The 23014-nt window shown below is 44.4% G+C and overlaps 1 long non-coding RNA gene across 1 annotated transcript; it reads left to right on the forward strand.

Annotated features, from left to right (window-relative positions):
• Nucleotides 1-68: 68 nt before the first annotated feature.
• Nucleotides 69-10213, forward strand: LOC146354762 (uncharacterized). Its single transcript, XR_014788488.1, has 5 exons — nt 69-470; nt 573-687; nt 6326-6387; nt 6883-7005; nt 10015-10213. It is a non-coding gene; the product is annotated as an uncharacterized LOC146354762 (long non-coding RNA).
• The last annotated feature ends 12801 nt before the right edge of the window (nt 10214-23014 follow it).

Below are 23014 nucleotides of genomic sequence, written 5' to 3' on the forward strand. Positions count from 1 at the left end.
CCGAGCAGCCCGGAGACAGCGCTGCGGCGGGAGGGGAGGGGAGGGGAGGGGAGGGGAAGTGGGAGCGCGAGGCGCCGGCGCCGAGGCCTCGGCGCGGGTAACTCACGAGCGCGCTGCAAGCCGGTTGCGCCACTGCAGGCCGGAAGGGGCCGCTACGCAAGCGCTGGCAATGCACGACGTTGCTCACGGTTGTCGGGGCTGCTTCTCTTTAAGCTCCGTGCCGGCAGGCGCGCCTGCCTTTGTAAAGGGAGGCGGAACTCGGGAGCTCCTAAAACCGCTACCTGGGGCCGCCTTGCGCAACCTGGCGGCCTCCAGACGTTTTGGGCCTCAACTCCCATCGGCCCCAGCCAGCAAGGCTGGGAGTTGTAGTCCATAGGACCATAGAATAGTAGGGTTGGAAGGTGCCTACAAGGCCATAGAGTCCAACCCCCTGCTCAATGCAGGAGTCCAAAACATCTAGAGGGCACCAGGTATGGGAAGGCTGATTTAGAGAGATCAGGGCGTCCGTTTCAGACCTCATGTTCCTCAGGAGCACATTGCTGACCAGCTCACTGTTCCTCTGTTGTTGTCAGTGGTGCCGTCAGGAGAGGACTTTGGGGCAGAAATCCAGGGGCCTATGCAGCAGAATGAGCAGGCAGGCCCCCAAACGTAGCAGGGCACCTAACTACACCACTGGTTGCTGGACAGGTAAGATCAGCCCCGCTGGATCAGTCCTACCCAGCCTAGCACCCTATTTCTCATAGCAGCCAACCACATGCCCCGGGAAGCCTACAAGCAGGGTGTGAGGGCAATAGCAGCCTCCTACTCGTATTTATTACATTTCTAATCCACCCAATAAGTAATATTCTTTGGGTGGATTACAAACAGTGTTCCCCAGCAACTGGCATTCTAAGGCATGCTTCTTATCTGCCTTTAAAGCAGCGAAAATATGTATCCATCGCTACATGTTGTGGTAGCAAATTTGATAGTTTCACTATGTAAGGAAGTATTTCCTTTTGTCTGTCCTGAATTTCCCACCGTTCAGCTTCATGAAATGACCCCAGGTTATAGTACTATGAGAGGGAGGAAAATTCTCTATCCACTTCCACCATACCATACTTACTTTTATATACAACTGACATTCCCCCGCCCCCCCCTTGCCTATTTTCCAAATTTGCCTATTTCATAGTTGTGGCACAGTGACAACATTTTCATTGAGCTATCCACCATGACCCCAAGTTCCTTTTCCTGTCCAGTCACCAAGAACTCAGATCTCATCAGTATAAATGGGAAGTTAGGATTTTTTGCCCTAATACTCATCCCTTTACACTTACATTGAACTGCATTTAATGCCTATTCCCCCAGTTTTTGTGTTCTTTGCAATCTCTCTCTCTCTCTCTCTCTCTCTCTATATATATATATATATAGGCTGCCTTTCAGGGCAGGAGCCCTCCCAAGGCAGCATACAACATTAAGATGCATATAATAAAATTCAAAATAAAGTGATGTCATAATAAAAGGAGCAAAAGTTCCACAAAACAACAAACATCAGCATAAGACAGAAGCGACAACGTAATTGTAGCTGTAACCCAATCTGATAAAACATAATCAGGGGAAGGCCAGAGTAAAAAAAAAAAAAAAGTCTTCTGGGCCTTCTTAAAAGCCTGCAGTGATGAGGCCTGGTGGACCCCTGATAACTTATTCCAGAGGTGTGGGGCCACTGCTGAAAAGGCCCTCTCTTGTATATTCATCTTCTGCAGTAAAGACAGAAGCATTCTATTCAGCTTCTCTGCAATCTCATCCTTCTTTAGCACATTTTTAACTTTCTTGTCATCCAATAGTCCAGTCAATTGTTTCCCTAGCTAGCTGGCTGTCTGCTTACCTGCTTCTATTTTAAAATTTGTTTATTTGTCTTAACATTTTTAATGATATGTTTCTCAAATTGTTTTTTGCATCCTTTTTGTCTGCTTACATTTCTTTTGCCAAAGTTTATGTTCCTTTTTATTCCCCTCATTTTATTCCCTTCATGCTCCCTTTTATTCCCCTCATTTGGGCAAGATTTCCATTTTCTGAAGGAAACCATCTTTCCTCTGATCTGATAGCTTCCTTGACTCCGCCTCTTAACCTTGCTGACATCCTTTTGGACTTGGTGGTACTTCTCCTGATTTGTGGTATACATTCTACAGGGTGTCTGTTATTCTGGTTTTGAATAATCTCCTAGCATTCTGGGCCGCATTTACATGGCACTGATTTCATTGTTCATTCCACTGCCTTGGGAGATTGAGCCTACACTGAGAGCAGAGAGCGCGGAGCTTAGGAAGAGGAGAAAGCGAGTAGCACATAGTCCATTAATTGCCCGTCAACAGCCCCCCCCACACACACACAAACATAGGCTCAATGAAGTGCTTCTGAGTACATGTTTATGAAAATCATCCGCCCGGGCACCCACCCTTTCTCAGCTGCACAGCTGTGAATCCACAGGCACCCAGCGTTTCTCAGCTATGTTCCTTTGTAGCTGAACATCTCCACTCTCAAGCTCGATACTTAAGTGAGAGTGGCAGCAACATGGAACTGAAGGCAGTGAGTTACTTCCTGGTAGGCATGATGTTTGCCCCTCTGCTCTCCCCCCGCCCCGCCTACTTTCCCTTCTACCAATTGGTGTGGCTTCCACCAGCCCGCTTCTTCATGCCTCTGTAACCGCGGAGCTGCGAAGGAGGAATGGGGAGGGGCATCAGTAACAACACTGCGATGTCAATCCGAGGAAGGGACAGACAGCTCAACCCCCTGCAGTGAACCCAAAGCAAGTGAAAACTTTGCAGCAAATGGTCTCTGAGAAAACCCAGATTTCTCCATGAAAACCATGATTGGGCTGCGAAGTGGGGACTGCGTCATCTGTCTCAAAGATCTTCCCTTTGAAGCAGCACCAGGGCAAATGGCTCAAGTAGACGGGGCCCTGGAGAACTCTGACTTCTCCACTTTCCCTCCCAACTTCCTTTCTACCAATCCACTCATTTTTTAGAAGTCTCCTCTTTTGAAGTAAAATGTGTCTGGGTTGGACTTTCTTGGCAATTGTCCATTTACATATAAATTGAATTTTACAACACCGTGGTCGCTGTACAACAACACAAGTCTCACACCAGGTCCTTGCCACCACTTAGAATTCAGTCCAAAGTTGCTTACCATCTGGTCAGTTCCATGATCTGTGTACCTCTGAAGACTAGATGGTGTGGTCAAAGCCAGGGTGATTATCACCATCTTGCCTGGCTTTTGAGTTTTCGAAGGTGTCTGGGTGGCTACATTTGGAGGCAATACTGCATTAGATGGGCCTTGGCAGCTCTTATGCCTGGTCCAACAAGGTCTGGTCCAACAAGACTGCCTTGAGAAGGTTCCACCCTTAAAGGCAGCCTAGAATTAATTTAATTTTAGATGATCAATGATAGACAGACAGACAGATGTAGTTGGTTCCCTGCTGGTTTCCAATTCAAAGTGCTGGTTTTGACCTTTAAAGCCCTAAATAGTCTGGGGCCAGGGTATACCAAGGACTGTCTCTTCCCACAGAAACCTGCTTGTTCAATCAGGTCATCATCCTACTCAGGGGTGCAGCAGTGGTGGGACTTTTTTTAGAGCTGGGTCTCAGCCGGGTCCCTCCCACTCCCAGCCTACTGCTGTGGGGCAGGCGGCTGGAAGAGCCTGAGATGCTGTTGTGAGCGGGTGCTGCTGCTGCTATAGCAGCTACTCTCCCCAAAGCTCCAGGCATGGGGCAGGAAGAAGGGCGAATTCCCCCCTCCCCTGTCCTGAGAGGCCGCATGGGCAAGGCAGCCTCACCTGGCAAAGGGTTAATTTACCCTCTCTTACAGCCCGCCTTCTCCTGCTCCAAGAGGGAGAGATGGAGGAGCTGCCACCACGCCTGCACCTGAGACTGCGCCGTGGCCATCCAGTTTCAGGGAAGGTCAGGAGCATGTGGGCCAGGCTAGGTTGCTTGCTGGAGACACTGATCCTGATCGTCAGTCCTGTGCCCCCAGCAAGCCCAGCCAGTTGTAGAGCGTTGGCAACCCAGCATGCAGACACAACGTGCCCGAGAACACGCTGGCCAACATCAGACTCAGATAGGTCAGCTCAGTTTGTTGGGTGGTGGCAGCAGCCAAAAAAGACAGCAGGTTGGGCATGGGGAGGGCAGAGAGAAGAAGGAGGAAGTCTATACGAGTGAAAAATAAATGAAATTTTTAAAATTAAAATAAATACCTGGGAATAAACCCCATTGAAATCTATATGCTTACTTCTGAGAAGACATGTATGTGGATATTGGGAGCCCCGACGCAGTGGCCACCTTGCCTGCCTCCGCACAGCTCTGGTCAGGGCCACAGAACTTCTCCATCGCATCTCTCACCCAGCCTTTCCCAACCTAGCGCCCTCTAGATGTGTTGGACTGCAAATCCTATCTTCCCCCCTCCCAGCCAGCATAGCCAATATGCTGCCTTGACCCAGTGGGAGTTGTTGTCCTGCAAATCTGGAGGGCACCAATTTGGGCAAGGCTGCAGCCTGCTGCATTTCTTCTTGGCTGTTCCTGCAGAGGGTGAGGGCTTAAAGTGCACATTACCAGCATGGTCTTTAAATAAATTTGTTAAGTAAAGTAGCTTTTCTCTTGTCCTCCCTCTACACACACACACATTTCCTCCATATATTTGCTTTGCGCTTACTTGAGAGTAAGCCCCATGGCCATGAGGCTTTATTCTATCCATATGATGGGGTCACTATTTTATCTGAGGTAGAAGAAAATACATCATCACTGTTGTCCATATCTGATGTATTATTTATTTATTTAATTGATTGGATGTATAGTCTACTTCATCCCAAAGGCTCAGGGCTGATAACAATATGCTAATCAATCTGCTTTATCTTTCCTTGTTGCTGGTCACTAAGGCAGTTTGAATAAAACATGTCTTCAGCTGCTTCCAGAAGATGCACAGACCATGGTGTTTACAATATATGTGGTACTTTACAGAGAATCATAAAAAAAGTCAGGTCTATGCTCTTAGAAGCTTAGAATCTAAATCTAAATTTAATTTGTAATCTAAAGTTACATAGCTGTTTGAACCTTAATTTTTGATTATACAAGCTATTATCATTATCATCGTTATTATGTTCTCCTTTTTCCCCATACCATTTAGGTAGAATGTGCCATTAGGAAGTAAGGGTGTGGAGATGTGAATGGCCTGGACCTTTGTCCTCCTCTTGAAAATATGCTCCCGTTGCTTTGTACCTTTTATTAAACACACACACACACACACACACACACACACACACACACACAGTTGATTTACATATCCTTAACTGAGGTTTGTTTATGGTGGGGGACCTCATTACTGCATCACCCTTAAAACTCCTGATGCTTAAACTTGTTCTTGGCAGTTCTCCAAACTATACCCCAGTACCAGCAGCCAGAGCACCATCCTATCCCACTCCCACAGTCCCAGGGCAGGAAAGGAGAATAGGGCCACAGCAATACACCAGCTCCCTTAGTAAGTGTGTTTAGGATTGGTGCCTTTTTGTGCTTTACAATGGTGGGGGGGACTGGACAAATGTTGTGGAAAAGTTTCTTTCACATCTTAATGGACATGAAAAAGAGGGAGGCAGATGGGTGGTGCAAATGAGAAGCAAGATGATGTCTTGTTCAGCTATTGAATTATTAATATTCATTGTAAGAGTTGGTTTGTGCCAGTTTTTAGGATTTATCACACAATCCTATGTGTGTTTACTCGGAAGTCAGTCCCACTATGTTCAATTGCCAATTGAGCTTTCTCCCAGGTAAGCATGCATAGGATTGCGGCCTTAGCTTCCTTCCCAAGATATCTGCAAATTTAATTCAAAATAAACACACATTGGATTGCACTGTTAATTCTTGAATATTAATTTCTACACTAAACGGAATTGCCAAATGCAACCTGCTCTGTCAGCTACACTTTTTGGTACAAGGCTGGCATGTACCTGGGCAAACAAACCTTGGTGGAGGGGAAGGAAACAGGAAAAAAAATCAGTTGCAGGGAGGTGAGACAGAAGGGGTGTGTGTGTGTGTGTGTGTGTGTGTGTGGTTCAATCCAGCTGGCTGTGTGGATGTTTCTGTTGGAGTGGCGGGAGGGGGGGAGATATAATGAAGGAGCTTAGGGAAGGCTAGTGGGTAATGTGGTACTAAGGGAGTGTGCAAGGGTGCTGCTTAAGTGAGAAGGGATCTGTCCATGAGGGCTGAGTTGAGAGGTGCAGCTTCCACAGAGTGTCATATTTTGAAAACCTCAAATGTTCATGAGTGAGTGAGTGAAAAAGATTTTAACACCCCTGCATTTTTTCTCAGATGTCCAGTTGAAATATCATTGCCTTACTCTCAGCTGCACTGTTTTTGGATCCCAGTTGAAGGTTGTATATCTTACAAGATTGTACAATCTTAGAAGGGGGCGTGACTGTGACTGTCACGAAGGGACCCTGTACTTTTGAATTTGCCACTACACTACTGATCCTACTCCATGTCTCCCCACCATCTGAAGTGTAGTGGGTGGGTATGCAGTGCACCTTCTTAGTTACGAGCTCCAGACTGTGGAACTCTCTCCCAATTTGAGGTGCGTGGGACACCCGGCTCCCTCTTTGCTGGGTTCAAATTAAAAGGCTACTATATCTGAGGGCATCTGGAGTAATTAGTTATTTCCCTTAATAATTCCATTTTATTGCTGCTTCTTGCTGTTTTATTGTTATTTATTTGTTATTTTTATATTACCTTTTATGGAGCCTGATGTATTGCAAGATGGGACATAGATTTTAAATAAATAATTACGCAAACATTCTGTATTGTCCCCACATGGAAATTGAATTATCCGCCCTCCATGAATCACCTGATTTCCATTTTTTGTTCTGCAGAAGTACAGGGGAAAAAAGAAAGATGCCCTTCAAGTAAGGATGCCTTGACGCAACTGCTGTGGCCTGGAGTTTTTAATGCAAAGCAGAAAGGAAGTTTACTGCATGCACATCAATTGTGCAGGAGTAAGTGAGCTCACAATGCACAGGGTAGATTAGTAAACACTAATCAACTGGTCCCAGGGCAACAATGACTCAAGATGCAAATGACATGATCGGGGCTTTTCACAGTAATCTAGGCAGAACTACTGATTAGTGATAAATCTAGAAGTGAAGCTTTGTGTGTTTGCAGAGAGAAACAGAGTTCAGAGAAAGTAGTTTAAAGATGCAGATCAAGCAATAATTTCATATAAAAGAAACAAATTATAGAATAGCAAACAGCTGGTACAGCACAAGGATTTTACTACAGTTATTATTCCAATGTGAACATTTCCCTCAGTGTTTCTCCTGCCTCCTCTCCAATAAGTATCAATGTTATCCATTTATTTTTTCCTGCCATCTCTTAAAGTAGTTAAAAGTGAAAGGGATACTATAGAACAATTTACAGTACAATTCTGTGCATGTTTATTCAGAAGGGAGTCCCATTCTATTCAATAGCGTTCCTAGTAACTATGAACAGCTGGCAACCTTAGTGCAGGAGAGACCAAGAGGGCTGCCATAGAAAGACTTAAGACATCCTGCTTGGCTGCTCATCTCCTTTGCCTTGCCAGGCAAAGGAGATGATCAGTGCCTTACCAGCAAATTTCCTGATGCACAATGGATTTTGCACTAGTGCCATGTGTCACAAATGCTCATTCATTTCAGGCTGGATACTTGCTACTGCTAGATGTGCTCTTTCATAACTAAGCATAGTGAAAACCTGGGCATGACTCTGCAGTTGATTATCTTCTTGAAGGCCTGTGTACTATCCCATTTCCTTCAAGTTCCTTTCCAGGTGCTTAGCCTCCTACAATACTAATTAATATCAAGAGGCTCAGGGTATTATTACTACTACTACTACTACAAACCAAAGTGACTGGAGCCAACTCCACAACCAGCTTTCTATCTGAACCAAGAATATACAGTCAGGGCCAGAAATATTGGAACAAGGATAACTGTTTTGGCAGTTGGCCTCTGTACACCACCACATTGAAGTTGAAAGGAAAAACACCCCGATAGGAGCAAAGTCAGGACTTTCAGCTGTAATTCGAGGGGGTTGACAAAAGTGGGGCACTAACCATTCAGGAAGAACAGCCAGTGGCATGCCCACATACCCATCATTGGTGGCTCATAAGTAATGGAATGAATGGCTGACAAGCAGCTGCATGGCCAGGTGTGGCCTGTTTCCTGGGTACCCCATGACCAATCAAGCAGATCAAAGGCCTGGAGATGGTTCTGAGTGTTACATTTGCATTTAGTAGCTGTTCATTGGAACTCCCAACGTGAGGTCCAGAGAGGTGTCCATGTAAGTGAAGGAGGCCATCATTAGGCTGAGAAAACAAACCCATCAGAGAGATGGCAAAAACATTGGGAGTGGCCAACACAACAGTTTGGAACATCCTGAAAAAGAAGGAATTAACTGACAAGCTCAGCAACAGCAAAAGGCCTGGAAGACCACGGAAGACAACTAAAGGGGATGACCGCAGAATTCTGCTCATGGTGAAGAGGAACCCTTTCACAACATCTAGCCAAGTCAAGAATGCTGTTGCGGACGTAGGCATGTCATTGTCAACATCAACAGTCAAGAGACGTCTTCATGAATGTAAATACAGAGGCTTCACAACAAAGTGCAAACCACTGGTAATGCTCAAGAACAGACAGGCCAGATTAGCCTTTGCCAGCAAACACCTAAAAAGCCTGCCCAGTTCGGGAATAAGATTCTTTGGACTGATGAAACCAAGATTAACTTGTACCCGAATGATGGGAAGAGAAAAGTATGGAGAAGGAAAGGAAGAGCTCATGATCCAAAGCACAGCACATCATCTGTCAAGCATGGTGGAGGCAGTGTTACGTCATGGGCATGTATGGCTGCCAATGGAGCCGGGTCACTGGTGCTTGTTGATGACCTGACTGCTGAGAAAAGCAGCAAGATGAATTCTGAAGTGTATAGGGCTATACTTTCTGCTCAGATTCAGCTGAATGCTGCCAAACTGATAGGACGCCGCTTCATATTGCGGATGGATAATGACCCAAAACCTACAGCAAAAGCTACCCCAGAGTTTCTCCAGGCAAAGAAGTGGGATGTTCTTCAATGGCCAAGTCAGTCACCTGATCTCAACCCAATAGAGCATGCTTTTCACTTACTGAAGACAAGACTGAAGGCAGAAAGATCCACAAACAAGCAGCAGCTGAAGGCAGCTGCAGTAAAGGCCTGGCAAAGCATCTCGAGGGAGGAAACTTAGCATTTGGTCGTGTCCATGGGTTCCAGACTTCAGGCAGTCATTGAATGCAAAGGCTTTTCATCCAGGTATTAAAGGCAATCCTTCAGTTTGAAATGATGTTGGTTTGTTCCATTACTTATGAGCCACCAATGATGGGTGTGCGTGTGTGTGTGCCACTGGCTGTCCTTCCTGAATGGTTAATGCCTCACTTTTGTCAAACCCCTTGAATTACAGCTGGAAGTCCTGACTTCGCTCCCATCTGGGTGTGTTTCCTTTCAACTTCAGTGTGGTGGCATACAGAGGCCAACTGCCAAAACAGTTATCCTTGTTCCAATCTTTCTGGCCCTGACTGTATGCCTTTAGGGACACAGCTGCACTGCTCACTATGTGAAATTATGATCAATACCATTGCATTAATAATATATGAGATTCTATAACAACCTCTTTGATAAGTCAAAAACAATTTGGGATAGCCGGTTCAAAAAATATTTTGTCAGCTCAACCACCTGTACATGCCTGGGTCTACATTATGTTCTCTGATAATGAAAGTTTATAGGGTGTGGGATGGGGGCATAAAAGCCTCCCAGCTCTCTTTTACCCCTTTGTCCCCTTTCTTTCTTTCTCTCTCTCTCTCACTCACTCACAGAGACAGGACTCCTTTTTTACTGAATTCCCACACGCTGAAATCAGGTGGAGTTTGAGTTTTTCTGTCATGTTTGCTTAGGGATTTGATTTGGTGAGAAACTTTTACTTTGTTTTTTAATGTTTGTTTCAGGCTGTAGCACCATCTAATCCCTAAATGAGTCTGGACTCTGCACAGAGTTGCGTGATAGACATGTACAGACTTATTTTCTCTTTCTTTATTTTTGATGGCTGTGAATGCCAAGTTTATTTGACGAAGGGCTTGGTGCAATTTTAAAACTTCCATAATCTTTAAATTACTGGTTGGCCCAATAAAGTAGGTTATCTCACTGAATCTATATGCCTCTGCATCTGTGGAACCGACAAGGTGGCTACCACTTCAATGTTCTAATCCTAAAATAACAGTTGAGAGGCAGAACTAGGAAGTGAAACTATCAGCACAGAGAAAAACACACTCCCTGAACTGACAAGAAGGGTAAAAATAAACAGGGCAAAATAAACTGAGACTGTAATCCCATAACTGAGAGTAAATAAGCCCTATTGATACTGCAGAAGTGAGATTTACTTCTGCACAGGATCAGGATGCGTATAACTGTCAATACTTTTCATTTTATCTTAATAGAGGTTACTTTATGTCTCCTTTTCCTTTTCAAGGCTTAAATTGCTTTTGAACCTCTCCCACAGGATACTGTTTACATTCACTGCAGAACTTTGCTAATGTGGAAGTGAAAGCAGAGGTGGAGCATTTGTAATGCAAATGAACATTTTGGTTTATTTAAGTTTTACATTCAGTTTACACACCTGATAGAAGAAAAAGCTGCTTTAATGGTGCAATCCTATCCAGATTTAGACAGAAAAAGTCCTAAAATTGCCAGCATTCCCCAGCCAGTCATACTGGCTGGAGAATGCTGGGAGTTATAGGACTTTTTTTCTGTCTAAACATGCATAGGATTGCGTCCTTAGTCTCATGAGCAGTTACAACTTACCTCCTGCCACCGGTTCCTCACCTCCTCTGGTTACAAAGTCAATACTACAGAACCTTAAATAGTTCACTATCACATACTTATTTCAGCTACTTAAATAGATGTATAGACATATTCAGTACACTGGGTGCAATCTAACATTGTGGGAGCAGGAGGGGAGCTTGTGCAATTGAAGTTTCCCTTTCCTCCTCCCCCCTGCTGCTCCCTGCACCCCTGAAAAGCCTCTCCAGGGGGTGGGGCTACCAAACATTGTGGGTATTGTCTTATGGGGTTGCAGCGGGAGAGGGGAATTGCCTAAATGGGTTCTCCCCTCCCACTGCAGCCCGATAAGACTCACACAAGGTTCACGATTTTGGTGAATTCTCCATCCCACTGCAGCCCAATAAGGCACACCCCATAATGTCTGGTAGGTTCCCCTTACCCTCGGGAGGCCCTGTGGAGGAGGATGGGAAAAGAAAGATCTGATACACAAGCTTGCCTTCTGCTCCTGCAGCACTGGAAAGCCCCTGCTATTTGAATCCTATTCTAGAAGAGTAGCCAGTTTAAACTGCTACAGCAAAAACAAAAGAGTCTTGTGGCACCTTAAAGACCAACAGATTTATTGTGGTAAATGTTTTCATGGATGAACAGGGATGGGGAATGTGTGGCCCTCCAGATGTTGTTGGACTGCAACTCCCATCAACTGGCTAGGGCTGATGGGATTTGCAGTCCAAAAACATCTGGAGGGCCACACATTCCCCATACCTGGGCTAGCGCTTACTTCAACAGAAAAATCAGTGCTTTCCTCAGTTGGCAAATCTAATAGATACACATTGGTGCAGAGGAAAACAAAACCAAACCAGGGATCACCAGGCTGCGAATGGAAGAACTACACTCTGACTTTTCTATGCAAAGGTCAAATTTATACAAGGTAAGCAGAGTGACCATTCACAATAGCACTAATTGCGACAACACAATCTTCTTAGCTTTGCTATACTCATTTAACACCTGTAGTGGGAAGAAAATCCTGGTCTTGATTTAGTCCTAAAGTAATAGAACCTAACTTGCGGGTAACTTCTGATTCAACAATTTTACAGTAGAATCTCCTTTTGAATGAAACAGTAGTATGGTGACTTTGAGGTCAACTGCGGAGTGTTCTGGGACACTGAAATGTCCTCCCACAACATTCTAATGCCAATATCCTAACTGGCTCTCCCAACGTCTTCCCTTTTCTAAAAGCAGCCATGGGGAGGCTCCCTTGAATGGAAGGGTGCTATTGCACTCATGTCCTCCTTGTGGGTTTCCCACAGGCAGCTGGTTGGTCACTGTGTGAACAGAATGCTAGATTAGGTGGACCCTCGGTCTGATCCATCATGGTTCCTCTTATGTTCTTAGCTTGGGCCAGGGCCATTGTGTAGGGGAGGGGACTTTAATTCTTCACCTTTGTGTCAATGTCCTGATGCATATGGTCCCTTCAGTGTCACTATTAACCACAGAGGGGAAATAAACAGGCACTCACATTCTGCCTGCATTTCCTTCCCTGCCTGCCTGCCTGCCTGCCTGCATGGCCCTAGCCCCCACCCTGAGCTAATAGCAGCTCTGAAGGGGATATGATTTGCCTTTTGGAATTGGCTAGGGGTGAAAGGGTTAAAGTCTAAGCTGTCTTCTGCTGTACTACTGCCCCAATCGAAATCCCCCACGGCTGCTTTTAGGAAAATAAACAGGCATCAGGGGATCCAATCATGGACCACCTGTATCAAGTGCCATTTAGCCCTGAAAGTTGCCATTTCTTTCTCTGTCAGACTTGTGCCCATTTATGCTTCTGCATAGAGACTGAATTGTTAATCCTGTGTTTGATCTGCTGCAGGAGGCAGCATTTATCACGTTGGGGTGAATTATTTGGTCATGTATTAGTGTTGCCTGGGTAGAATGGAGACAGAGTTGGCATCTAGGTTTGTTGCAGGGCCTAGTCCTTCTTTAACCTTAGTTTCACAGGTTGAAAACAAACACACACCTTAATTTCACAGATACACAAATTATTTTACAACTGGAGCTAATTGGTCTGACAGGTGATGATGGTGAAGAAATGAGCCTGGCAGTGTTTGCACTACTGGCAGTGTCTTGTGTTAGAAAGTGTGAGTAACAGTACAACCCTATACATGTCTGCTGAGAATTAAGCCCCATTCTGCTTAACAGGGCTTACTCCAAGGTACATTTGCATAAAATTTCAGCCTAAAGGTGCTAAATACATCAATTCAGCTGTCTCACTCTTTTAAGGGTGTTTTGTATAACAAATTATACCCATAAATTTGCATTTAAAGAGAATCTTGAAAACACATTGTAAACATGAATGGAGATTAAACCATATATATGAAAGAAGATGGCGGGTACAATGTATTGCTGTAGGGTTGTCTATATTATTGTAAACTCAGCCTTTCAATATGGTTTTGAATCACTCTTGTCCAAGATGTAGAAAAGGGGCTTAATTTACCTTAGTGACTGTAAAACTCCCTCCACCCTTTGGAATGTCACAGCCTTCAGCTTGTGCAGCCTTCCCTTTCTTGAGGGTCCCCTCAGATGTTTGGGACTACAATTCCTATCATCCCTGACCATCAGCCATGTGGAGGGACCCCGGGTTGGGGAAGGCTGTGTAATAGGAGGAGTCAAGTGGAGAAACAGTTGATGCATGTTTAGAAAAAAAGGACATGATAGTGGCATATATATATTATTGTTTTTGTTATTCTTACTACGATGACAACTACATTTAGACCCTTCCTTGTTTTCCTCCAAGGAACCCAAGGCAGATTACCTGATCCTCCAACTCTCTGTTTTATCTTCACAACAACACTGAGAGGTAGGTTAGGTTGAGAGTCAGTGACTGACCCAAAGTCACCCACTGAGCTTCATGGCCAAGTGGAAACTAGAACCCAGGTCTCCTGAGTCCCAGTGCAACACTCTGACCACGACAGCACACTGGCTTATACAATTATGCATGGTGTGGAGAAAATAGACAGAGAGGTTTTTCCCCCTTCTCATAATACTAGAATTTGGGGTCATCCAATTAAACTGACTGGCAGGAGATTCTAGACAGACTTAAGAAAGTTATTCTTCAAACAACACATAAAGAATGTATGAAATTTGTCACAAGATGTGGTGGCCACTAGCGTACGTGGCTTTAAAGGGGAACTAGGTAAATTGGTGAGGGTAGTGGTGGATCAGCCACAGCTAGCAACAAAAGTAAGTTCTTCCCACTCAGGTGTGTGTTTACATATGTACTTCAGAGCAGGTTGTAATGTGCAGATTTTCTCAGGAATAAGCTCTATTGAACCAGTACAAATTTTTGCTGAGTAAACTTATTCAGGCTGCATTCCTGTACCTTATCTCGGAGTACAACTCATTGAATTCAGTGGGATGATCTTCTGAGTATTCATGTCTGGGAATTTCACTGATTTCAGTGGGGCTTATGCCCAAGGAAATCTGCACATAAGAAGTGCAGCCTTGTGTTATATGCATATGTACATTTATGCACATTTAATTAGTTGCATTGGCTAAAACTCATATGGTCAGTTGATTTCTTTGAGTGATAGCCCTGAATATGGTGTGATTAACAAATGGGAAATTGACATCACACGCATGAGCATGCTGATATGGGCAGTGTGGTTCCACTTTTGTCAAAATTCCTGTGGCATAAACAAAGGACTTCTGCAATGTCAGCCAGTGGCATCCTATGCCAGGCAGAGCTGGAGGACAAAGCCATCCAGCTCATAAGGCTGTCAGGGGGAAGCCTGCAAAAATAGCCAGATATTAGGCAAATGGGGTCAGAAAAATGTAGGACAGTGAGACAAGCCTTATGGACAATGGATGTGACCACAGTGGTGTACTGCAGATGTGGGATGCAACACTATCTTATGCATATTTACTCAGATGTAAGCCCCACCATGTTCAATAGGACTTACTCCTCCCAACCAGCTGCATCGTTGCAGAACTCAGAGTCAGAGAGACCACGGAGTGAAGGAAAAAGAGATTCTTTATTTAATGCGCGGGCTTAAGGCTGGAATCATTTCCAAAGAGCCAGAAGCCCCGAAATACATCAGCACATTGGTTTTATAGACATTGTGACACATATGAAACGGCTCCTCCTCCCCCTCCCGTGTGGGGTTGCAGTCCTCAACATTTCTTCTCCTAGCACCATTGTTTATAATACAAGAACTGGGTTATAGGGTAGCCATGATAAGCAGAGAACAGAAGAGAACAGCAGAGAATAAGATATACAATTGTATGACCTTTGACAAGATAAGGAATTCCTGTGTCTCATCAGCTTACAACAATATATTTAAGGGAGAAAGAGCTCAGCAAGAACATGAAGCATGAGACTGCATGAGGCTACTTAGTCTGACCCCCGATATGGCTGCTACAGCATTGCTTATCAGTGCATTTCTGAGCCCCATTTAAGACAAGTTACTTCACCCATATAAGCCTTCCCACACAGAGGCTCTTCTCACTTGCCCACCTTTAAGGGCAGTTAGGTGGTGAAGTACATGAGAGGGGGTCTTTTCCGCAGTGGCCCCACACTTCTGGAATGTGTTGGCATTGGTGGTCTGTCATGCCCCATCTTTGCAGGATTTTAGAGAAGGCCCTAAATATTTCCTTGTTTACTCTGGTCTTCCCCTAATTATGTTTTACTGAACCGTTCTTGTTTGTAGCTGCAATTGTGGTGTAAGTCCAAGTACTGTCTAGGCCAGATGTTTTATTGCTGGTGTTTCTTATTTTTATTAATCCCCCCCTTTAATCTGTATCTTTTAAATCTGTGGACTGTATTCCTCTCAAACAACACGCTCAATTCTGAAGAAACAAGGTAGAGGGGCAAAAAAAACCTCCCACAAGAGCCCAAATAAGCACTCCAATCAGTTGTCTCAAAAATTCCTTGCCAAGTTCTCAGGAAACAATCTAAGGTATAAATAAATTTGTTATTATGATTAATATTTGCTTTAGGCTCTTGTGAGTTATTTTTGGCTCCCTGTCTTGTTCTTCGGAACTGAGTGTGGTGTTTGAGAGGAATACAGTCCGGCTTCATATTGATTACACATAAACAATAATTTCATTCTTCTGATAAAGGCCAGAAACGGCATTATATTCTGGAGTTGTTGTCAGATAACACTATTTCTGTTATTATCATTTGTTGAGCAGTGATATTTATGCACTAAATCCATTCTTGTATGATCATATTTACTATTGTTAACCATTATAATCAAGATATTTTAAAAATTGTAATTATACTTGTAGGGTATAAGATGTACATTACTTATGTTTACTATCATTATTTGTTAAAATGACACATTCTTGAACTGTATTCATTATCTGTATGGTAGATGTCACATCATTTCGCATTCCTGAATATAGCTAATTGCACATTGTCATGTGAGACTTTGTGTTTGCAGCACTGCTATATCTGTGTTCTATCTATCCTTGTAGCATAGGATTTCTTGCATTTAATTGTATTGGATGTTACCACACCTGGTTGTACTTTCAAGACATGAATGGTCCTATGTCAACTTGAGACCTTGTGCTGTCACTTGCCACAGCAAGTTTAGTTTGGTGTATATGTACCTACATTTTTAGTATATAAAACATATTCTTATCCTGAGTTTCATCAGTTTTTTGCAACAATTGTGGCTCCATTGATTCATTTGGGGTTCTTATTGAGGGTTCCCCTCCTTCTTGCTTTATACTCAGAAGTAAGCCCATCAATTTCAGTGGGACTTGCTCCCAAGTAAGTTTGTATAAGATTGCAGCCTAAAACAGATGATGTTTGATGGGACTTATTTCCAAGCAAGTGTTGATGGGTCTTAAAGGTAACCATAAATTAAAGCAGGATCACAGAAGCCAGAAGGGCTCATAAAAAAGAGGAGAACTAAGCAGGAAGAAACTGCATAATTACATAGGCTAGAGGCTAGAAGAGGCCAAGAGACTGTGAAATTTTCCTTCCCATGGTGATGTCATGGTTACAGTACATCAAAGAAACAATTATCTGATGGAATTCTTTCAGAAACAGCTCTCAATTTATTACATATTGAAAGATTTATTATTATATAGGAACACTGAGTCCCTTTGTATGATGTAATAATGCTAACTGCACTTTCACCAAGAGTATTCAGCATTTTCCCCACACCAGGTGAACATTATTTTTTGACCCTGGGAAAATGAGATTCTGATCTCAGGTAGCACATCCACTGATGTTATGATTGCCTTGTAGTACCCGCACCATCACATTCTACAGACAGCTACTAGGGGAAAAAATGCCTTTAATATGAATGATGATGGTCAGGGATACAACTGCCCTTTCCCATTTCTGCACCATTGTGTGACTTTTAGGGCGCAATCCTATGCATGTTTAGACAGCAGGACTTATTGCTGTCTAAATATGCATAGGATTGTGCCCTTAAAAAGTTTTATGGCTACTATTTTTAATGCTTTCCCAGGGCTGAGAGCTCCTTCTCTGTCAGCACAAGTGAACTACAGACTCCGCACCAAAGTGGTGATTTAACCTTTAAAAAAAGTGGTATCGGCAGGGCATCTTTACCCAACAAAATGCCCTGCCAAGTTTTAGTTATATCAAAATGTATACAGCAGCTTTCAGGCTAAGGATCCCCAAAGCAGCATTCAATTATTTTAAAAAATAGAATAATAAACAGTAAGCAAAAAAAACAGCTATTTTGTGTTTAGCTTTTACTGTACTTTGTGCCTGAACTTCCCCTGTCCAACACTGGAGGGCACTTGTACTCTGATTTTATTTAAGTTGTAATGACCATAATGGTTAGAACAGTAAATATATTGACATTGACTTCATTTTTTTATTTTTACAAAAAGGTTGAGCAGCAGTACAACTACCTGCCATCCCCAATAAGGCTGTCTTGCTCCTTCGTTCTCTTCCATTAAATTGAGACTGTATGTCATGCTATTGTCTTTTCACCAGGACTTGTGGGACTTTCTTATGAAGACTAGAATACATTTGTGGGCAGGCATTCACTGATCATGTGGATAAGCTCTTATTTATCTGAAAACCTAACCTTCAAAGAGAAGTTACAGTAGTAGCACCGGATCAAATATTGTAGTCACAGGAGAAATTGGCTTTCAATAATCTTAGAATTGCAGAATTACAGGGGATGCAAAGTGCTCTCCAACCCATCAGATGGCAGCAGGAGACCAAAGTAAATCCAGGTTTTCTAAGTTTGGAATGATGTCCAGCAAAGGAGATTGTGAAATTGAAGAAACACGTTTGAACTACTACTGATTAGCTCTGTAATCATCAATTGGTTCATTTAGGAGTGGCACAGAATCTGAATAACTGGTCACTCTTTTTTAATTAAATAAAAGGTATCTTGTAATAGTATATGCCTTTTGGTCCTATATTCCTATGGCCAACATCTAATAAATAAGTATAATGTATGTATTGTTATTTACACTAAGCATAGCTTCCCAGTATGCTTTGCTACACACAAGCACAATGTTCAGCTAGAATGAATGTGGTACTGTATGAGCAAGTTATTGAACTAGGGCTCCAGAGAGTAGTGATCAGAAAAAGAAAATAATTGCCTTCCTTTAGCCCAGCATCCTGTTTCCAGCAGTGGACAGAAAATACCCTGCAGAAGAACACCCATCAGAACAGATGGTGTAATTATTGCACAAACTGCAAAAAAGGCGATCCTTAAAACCAGACTATCAAAATATCAAACTATCAACCATATATACTAAAGCAACCTTCCCCGCCGTGGTGCTTTCCCAGTGTGGTGGACTAAACTTCCGAAGTATGGCTGGCTGGCAGGTGATGGGAATTGTAGTCCAACACATCTGGAGGGCACCAGGTTGGGGAGGACTGGACTAAAATACAATCTGAAACTATATATAGTAAAATGGTATCAAAACACAGCATGTGCAGTCACTTAAAAGTTCATGATTACAGAAAGACAACCTGGTAATTCCAAACAGCATAATGTCCAATACGATGATTCCTGTAGAAGATTGGAATTATGCTATGAAGAAACAGTCCACTAATCTGTTTCAAAAACTGAATTCTTCCTCATGGACAGGGGAAGGAGATGAAACTACATGGGAGGGGGGTGATTACACACTATGTTCAAGGTTAGCCCAGTCGTTCAAGATACTTTCCAGTGTCAAGGTATATGGGACAAATCAGTCCCTTTGATTCCCTGGGCTCTCTTCACAAGTCCATGAGGGAATAGGGGGTTCTTTTCTTCTGGGGCCCATGTTGTCCCAGTGGCATTACTGTTGATCCTGTGTGGTACATATTTCTCTCTGCGTGTTTCTCTAGGGGCCATCAATGCTAATTTCAGTGAAGAGGTGGGAAAACGGGCCCACAGACAGGTCATATGTAGGATGACAACACTGAAACTCAATTCAAAAGGCAGCTCTTCAGCAGACACCACCACAGGTCTCTCAGGAAAAACTCTTACCTGTCTTTTTCTGTCCTCTCACTGCTTACCTCTTCCACCCCCTCTGGAGGGAGACAGCCAGCTCGAGTTTTTATTCACTGTTTTATTTTTGTATTTTGTTTTTAATCTATTGTACACCCAGAGAACTTGGGTTATTGGCAAGTTTAATGGTATAAGAAACAAACAAACAAACAAACAAAGTGCTCCCCTGTTGTTAGAAAACAGTTCAAAGGAACTGTCTGCAAAAGTTGTCTTTCTCTCTCCCACTCCCAAAATGGCAGCATTCATTTCTTTCATTTCTTCAAAGGCAATGAATTTCTTCATTCTCTCACCAGCAAAAAAGAATTTGAGTTCCCTGCAAATTCTACAGTGTTTCTGTTTCCATCCTAATGTGAATCTTGCACTTTCCCCCTTTTAACTGTGCAGAGCAGAGATCTGCCTCCTCTGTCACCAGTCTATGGGCGACAGTCTGCTGTCTTACAGAACCCCTGGAGCTATAAGAATAAGATGTTGTACGTGTTTAATCTCCCAATCTCTTTGTTTGAAAGATTATGATTCAATTGGCATATCCAGGGTGAATGAGTGTGTGTTTGTGTATGGGTTAAAAACAAAATGTGGTGGCAGATCCTGTCCCCAACCTATGTGAATTCTGATGAACGTCTGGATAAAGCCTACATGTCTACAATTGGACACACATAAGGTTGTCTCTGTCGTATGATTGGGAACGCTGGTACAGCAGGGTTCACAATTGCAGGGAGAGAGCCCTATCCATGCACACTTGTAGCACACAGACCGTAAGCAGGTGTTCAACTGAATGCCAATAGGTGTGTCCCTCCTCCATCTTGCCATGTGTGTTCACTCACCCTGGATATGTTGTTTGAAAGAGTGTCTATTAACTCCATCTGCCTGTTGAGGGTATAATACAGTTGAAGGCATAATGGAGTTCTTGTTATTACACGCTCTCTCTCCTCTCTCTCAAAATGGGTACCTTTGGGACCAATGATATAATGGTCCTCCATCCCACATTAAAAGATTTACAGGTTCTGGGACAAATGCACTCACCATGGCTGCTCCTTTTATTTGGTTCACCCTTCCACTTCTTTGGCTTGTTTGTTGGGCCCAACAGTGGCCAGCTAGGTGCCCCTGGGCATTCCCAAGCAGGGCATGACAAAGATGGCCCTCTCCTGTTGTTTGGCCCTAGCACTTGCTATTCAGGGATATACAGTACATCTTCCATACAGTGATTTTGCTATCATGGCTAATAGCAATTGACAGACCTGGTCCTCTGAATTTCTAATCCAGTGATGGGGGGCCTCCAGCCTGCAGGCTGGATCTGGCATATGTCCTGTGAACACACACCACAGTCATATGACTGCTGGGAATGCGTAGCCTGGGCTGGCTGCTTGCTTGGTCAGGGGCCTTTCCCAGTGATGACACATTGGGAGAAGGTGACCAGGCAGAACAGTCAGGTCAGGCCAGGAACAAGTACTGGGGCACAAGCTCAGGAGGATAGGATGAGTCAGGTGGGGAAGGTCAGGGAAAAGGGGGGGGCAAGAGGTATAGCTGGGGAGGCTGTTGCTGCTCCCACCCTCCAGCATCTGCCATCTGAGGCGGCTATCTCATTCTGCTTAATGACAGGGCCAGCTCTCAGTGAAGTCTGCGAAGGGTGAAGACTACTGCTCTAAGGCTAGGGCACTCTACAAGTTTGTGGCCAAGATTGCTGGACTCTGTGTTGCTGCTCCAAACTCTCCAGGTGTAAGAGACGTCTAGGTCTCTTACACCTGGAGTGTTTGTACTGGAACGGTTATTGGGGACCTTGTCCTTTCTGTTTTATATAGCCTCTCCCAAACTGAGACAGGTGTGTCCTGCACTCCCTTACAGCTCTGCTCTGCAGGGCTAGATCAGTACATGCAGACAAGAAGCTGTTTTCCGTAAAGCCCCAGTTAGTTACTGATCTTTCCACTGAAGAACTCCTGCAGCTACACCAGTAGGAAAACCACTGTGTGCTGACCAGGCCCAAAGTGGGTTTTCCATCATGTCCTTCTTCCACCTCCTTACAAATATAGCGATGATGGGTATAACTGAATGCCTTCCTACACAGTGTCCATCATTACAGGAGCTTTCCTTATACTATTTTTTATGAGTGTGGGGCAGCCTTCCCCGACAAGGTGCCCTCCAGATATATTAAAACTAGAACTCCCAGCATCCCCAGCCTCAGAGGCATTGCTAGGCGCTTAAAAGATTTGGGACCCACTTTTCCATTGGCATCAATGGAAAGTTTTTTCCTAAGCTTCATTGCCATGTGTGTGTGTGGGGGAGGGGCAAAGTGCACAGGTTAACTTTCTGTTTCCTCCCCAACCGTGATCTCTCTGGAAATCCCCCACACACACACACCTGCATAGCAACTAAGCTTAGGAAAAACCTCCCATTGGCACCAATGGAAAGGTGTTTTTCTAAGCTTATATGCCATGCAAGGGGAGGGTTGTTGGGCATTAGGGGAGGAGGGGGGATTAACCCTTCTCTCCCCAGTTTCATACCCCTTTGGAAATTACCCCCTGCATGGCAATTAAGCTGAGGGAAAAAAACTTTCATTGCCATCAGTGGACACTTGGGGCTCTGGAGAACATTTCGGGGGCCATGGGAAATAGATTTGGGCCCAGGCCTAGGAACACCCTGCCCAGCCAGCATAGGGCTATGGGAGTTCTGGTGCAACACATCTGGAAGGCACCTGGTTGACGAAAGCTGGCATAGTGACATTGTTTGCGCCAGGAAATTTAAACAGTAAAGCTTTCAAGCAACTGACTTCTCCCCAAAGTCAGGCAATTCCACAATATACCCCTGACGTGCTTTTATTGACCTGAGTAGCACCGCTGATTTTAATGATTCCTTTTTCATGGAACAGATGTGTTTCCTGGATCTCCTTCTGAATACAAGACTTTGCCTATGGGAATAATAATAATACAGATTTTATTTTGTTCATAGTTATCATTAATTTGATCAGTACAATATTATGGGGCCGGGTTAAAGTCAGATCCTTGTAGTCAAAAACGGATCCTTACAATTTTATGGTTTTTAAAGAGGACACCAGCAAAAACGGCAATCAAATCACTGAGCACATCTGCCTCCAGGGACCCAACCACAAAAATCAGGGATCCAGCACTTGTTGGCAAAAAGAAGGGTCCGAGGCAGAGATCCTCACGATTTCCTATGATTGTTGACGGGAGCACCTGTAAAAATCACGAGGATGCTTGCCTCAGATCCATGCTTTTGGGCCAACGAGTGCCGGATCCGTGATTTTTATGGTTGAGTCCCTGGAGGCAGATGCGCTCTGTGCCTGGGTGGTGATTTGGGGGATGTCCCCTTCAAAAATCATATGAAATCCCAGGAGGACCCGTTTTTGAAGTCATGGATCTGGCTTTTACGCTCTTCCCGGTATTATTATGCCTATCATTCAGCCCGCAGCTCCTTCCTGCCGCCCCGCCCCGCCCCGCCCTGCCCTTCTTAACGGTGCCGCTGCTGGCGCTGCCGGGGGCGATCGGGAAGGCTGCTGCGAGGCACGGCCGACCCGCCTCCCTCCCCTCCAGCCCGGCGAGCCCAGAGCCGACGTCCGCGGCCTCCGCCCGCCCCGGCGATCCTGCCGCCCCGCCCCGCCGCGCCGCCGTGGCCCCTCCCCGGGGGCGGACCGCGCTCCAGCCCCGCCCGCGCCAGTCAGCAGGAACCC

The sequence above is a fragment of the Heloderma suspectum genome, chromosome 2 (assembly GCF_057233095.1).
Source record: "Heloderma suspectum isolate Gila_16-S chromosome 2, 16-S_ref, whole genome shotgun sequence".
NCBI lineage: Eukaryota > Metazoa > Chordata > Lepidosauria > Squamata > Helodermatidae > Heloderma > Heloderma suspectum.